General features: G+C 48.9%; 1 pseudogene; it reads left to right on the top strand.

Annotated features, from left to right (window-relative positions):
- Positions 1-996: 996 nt before the first annotated feature.
- LOC112076214 (kinesin-like protein KIF3B) overlaps positions 997-4,091 on the top strand; it is a 9,221-nt pseudogene continuing 6,126 nt past the window's right edge.

Genomic DNA, 4,091 nt, shown 5'->3' with positions numbered 1-4,091 from the left:
TCAATAGGGGATTGGAGGAGAGAGGGTGGACTTAGCTACTGACAATAGGGTATTGGAGGAGGATGCTAGCTACTGTACAATAGGGTATTGGAGGACGAGGGTGGAGCTTAGCTACTGTACAATAGCGATGGAGAGGGAGGGTGGACCTTAGCTACTGTACAATAGGGTATTGAGAGCGGAGGTGGAGCTTACTAACTGTACAATAGGTATTGGGAGGAGCAGAGTTAGTAAGGAGGTGGACTTAGCTACTAGTACAATAGGGTATTGGAGAGCGGAAGGGTGAGCTTAGCTTACTACAAGTAGGTATCTAGGAGAAATTCACGCTACTAGTACAATGGTATTGAGAAGAGTTGGAGCAGCTACTTCAATAGTATAAGAGATAGGTGGGTACGACTACAATAGTTGAGATGGGATAGCACTTACAATATGTTTGAGAGAAAAGTGAGTTAGCACCACAAAATGAACAGGAGGGTGACTAAGGCTACTTACAATTAGGTATTAGAGCATGCAGTGACTAGCACTTACAATAGTATTGAGAAGGCAGGTGAGCTTTAGCACTACAATAGGTATTGGACGAGAAGGTAGCTTAGCTCTACAATAGATTGGAAGGACGAGGTGTGGAGCCTGCTACTGTACAATAGGGGAGGGGTGGAGCTTAGCTACTGTACAATAGGGTATTGGAGGAGAGGGAGGGGTGGAGCTTAGCTACTGTACAATAGGGTATTGGAGGAGAGGGAGGAATGTTTCTTATTATTGATCTTAACATGGATGGGTGTAACATGGATCTATGATAATAATGTTAACAGACTATTATGGTGTAGAACTCATTTTCCCACGGTCCCCTTCTGCAGTGATGTGGGGAGTGGTTGAATGAGGTAATTTGTGTGTTTGTGTGTGTGTGTTCGTGCGTGTGTGTGCGTGTGTGCGAGTGCTCTGGTTCATCCCAGAGCTAGCTGTCAGTAGCACACACAGTWTCTCCGCTCTGCAGAACCAGACATGAGGAACAAGGATTATGGTAAAACCGTTGATGAGTGTTTTGATTTACCGGGACGTGTGAAGGCGGAGCTTGCTTTGTTACGGATTGAACCCCCTACCGACAGACAGAATGCACCGGGACCGCAACGGAACCGTCGCCCTGGCGCGGTGAGAGCTCGTGATTAGGCTATTTATCTCTGTACTGAGCGTCAGCTAGGCTGATTACGGAGCTAATACCACCGGTTAACGCGATCCATTCTGTGGATTAAATCATTACMGTTGTCGGTGAGAAACACACGGATGGATAGGATTAAGAATGAGAGTATAACATCTAAGAAGTATTATATAATAATCGATATGAGAAGGCCTGGGTGCCAGAGAGATTCTAGTTGAAAACAGACAGAGAGAATTTTAGAAAATACATAAATAAATGTGTTTTAACTGAGAGCCCAGCGACAGATTATGATTATTAATATTACTAATATGATTAATATGATTAATTAACTGGCTAATGTAATGTTCTTGGTAAACAGGCTAGGTTAGGCCTTTTTGAATACAGGTTAATTTACCCCACTAGGTCTGTAACAAGGAAGGACTTGAATAAGGCCTGTTGTTACATTGTAGCCTGTCTGTTACTGTAGTCATATAGGCCTACTGAATTATTATAGCCTGCCTGTTACTGTAGTCATATAGGCCTACTGAATTATTATAGCGATCGGACACCGGGAGGAGTGGGCGGGGATCGTAGAAATGGACATGCGTCTGGGTCAGGTGGTCTTACGGAACCTCGCGGTCCCGCCCGGCGACGCCGCGTAAGACGTTTACATTCGACTCTGTGTACGACCCCTCGTCTAAACAGCGTGATCTTTATGATGAGACGGTGCGGCCGCTGATCGATTCGTCCTAGACGGGTTTAACGGAACCATCTTCGCTACGGCCAGACGGCTACCGGAAGACCTACACCATGCAGGGGTGTGCGCTAGAGCCACAGAAGCGGGGCGTCATCCCCCACGCCTTCGACACACTCTTCACCCAGATCTCCCGCTCGCGCCAACCGCCAGTACCTGGTCAGAGCGTCTTACCTGGAGATCTACCGAGAGGAGATAATGGGATCTACTGGATCCCAACGTGCACGCCCCTCATGTCCCCAATGTGCACACTCACACCCACCGCACCCTGAGCTGAGAGAGAGCCGGAGAGCCGGTGTGTGTTGTGACCTGACGTCGTGCGTGTGTAAGAAGCGTGAAGGAGATACAGGATGCTGATGAACGTAGGGAACCAGGTGCGCTCGGTGGGGCGACAAGACATGAACGAACACTCTTCCGTTCCCACACCCTGTTCCTCATCACGGTGGAGTGTTCCCTGCCGGGCCCGATGGACGGCAGCACATCAGGTTAGGCCGGCTCAAACCTGGTTGACCTGGCGGGCAGCAGAGCGGCAGGCCAAGACGGGCGTCCACGGAGAACGCCTGAAGGAGGCGCTAAGATCAACCTGTCTCTGTCCGGCGCTAGGCAACGTGATCTCAGCCGGAGCGGGCGTAGCGGCACGTTCCTTACCGGACTCCAAACTGACCCGGTTATTACAGGACTCTCTGGGAGGAACGCCAAGACGGTGATGGTGGCTACACTAGCCCCGCCCAACACTACGAGGAAGACCCTCACCACGCTCCGCTACGCTAACAGAGCTAAGAACATCCAGAACCACCAAGAGTTAACGAAGACCCTTAAAGACGCCCTGCTCAGAGAGTTCCAGAAGGAGATCGCACGGCTCCGCGCACAGCTCAAGCCACAGAGAAGGAGGGCAAACACAGAAGGAGGATGGAGAGGAGGGCTGGGACGGAGAGGGGATGAGGAGGGAGAGAGAGGAGGTGGAGAGGAGAGGACGCTGCAGGAGGAGAGGCTGGAAGAGGAGAAGGAGGCCATCAGAGAAACGGATCACTATTGGCTGAGGAGAAGCAGAGGCTCTGGGAGAGAAGGAGGGATGATGGGAGATCTGAGGAAGCGAACGGGACGCCACCAGCAGCTGACTGCACGTACAAGTACGTACAACACACACACACAGTATTGAGTCAGCGTAATCCCAGTGTGTCAGATTTAAGGCTGCTGGATAATCTGATGATCTGGAGATTAGGTCATATCACTACAACACTCCCCACTACACCCTAATTACTACACAGGTTTGTTTCTGAACCTAACCCTAATTACTACACAGTGTTTGTTCTGAACCTAACCCTAATTTAACTACCAGTGTTTGTTCTGCGACCTAACCCTAATTACTACACACTGTTTGTTCTAAACCTAACATTAATTCGATCCAATGGCGTTGGCAGTCATATGTGTGTTGTGTCTTGTCCCGTCTATGTCCCGTGTCAATAATTGTTTTGCTCGTTTTTCCCCCATATATATTTCATATTATTGTTATCTCACTTTCCATCTAACGGACTGAAATACTCTCCTGCAACCCGCCTCACCCAACGTACGGTACCGATCTGCTATTTTATACTTTAGAACCAGAACCCCTTCAGAACTTAAGCCAGCAAACTAACTAGCTAGTAGCAGTTAGCCACTACTAGGCGTCCTCACCGTTAACTCGGACATCAGCCAGCGTAACTAGCATTACTAGCTAGTAGTCAGTTAGCCAACTGCTAGCGGTCTTCACCGTTAACTCAGACACCAGCCAGCTTCAGCTCGCGCAATACCTGCCAGTCTGCACAGCGCGAATACTCAACCCAGAGCCATATCGGACTGGCTTTTCTCTACCACATCTCTGGAATTCCTACTGCAAGCTCATGAGACATTTACAAGCCTTCTCCTAGAAATATCTCTCACCATTGCCGCTTGTTATAGACCCCCCTCAGCCCCCAGCTGTGCCCTGGACACCAATATGTGAATTGATCCCCCATCTATCTTCAGAGTTCGTACTGTTAAATAGGTTTTGACCTAAAACTGTGATATGCTTATTACACCTAAAATTATATCTGTTCATATTGGATGTGCCAATATCGACCTCCTGCATGGTTAGTGGTGGCGTTGGATGTAGGGCTAGGAGTGGCACGATAACTCATCGACGATTGTTGATCCTTATTGGAGGTACAATATGCGTCGGTCATCCCTACA

The sequence above is a fragment of the Salvelinus sp. IW2-2015 genome, unplaced genomic scaffold, assembly GCF_002910315.2.
Source record: "Salvelinus sp. IW2-2015 unplaced genomic scaffold, ASM291031v2 Un_scaffold3630, whole genome shotgun sequence".
Lineage (NCBI taxonomy): Eukaryota > Metazoa > Chordata > Actinopteri > Salmoniformes > Salmonidae > Salvelinus > Salvelinus sp. IW2-2015.
This window is presented reverse-complemented; position numbering and strand designations above follow the sequence as displayed.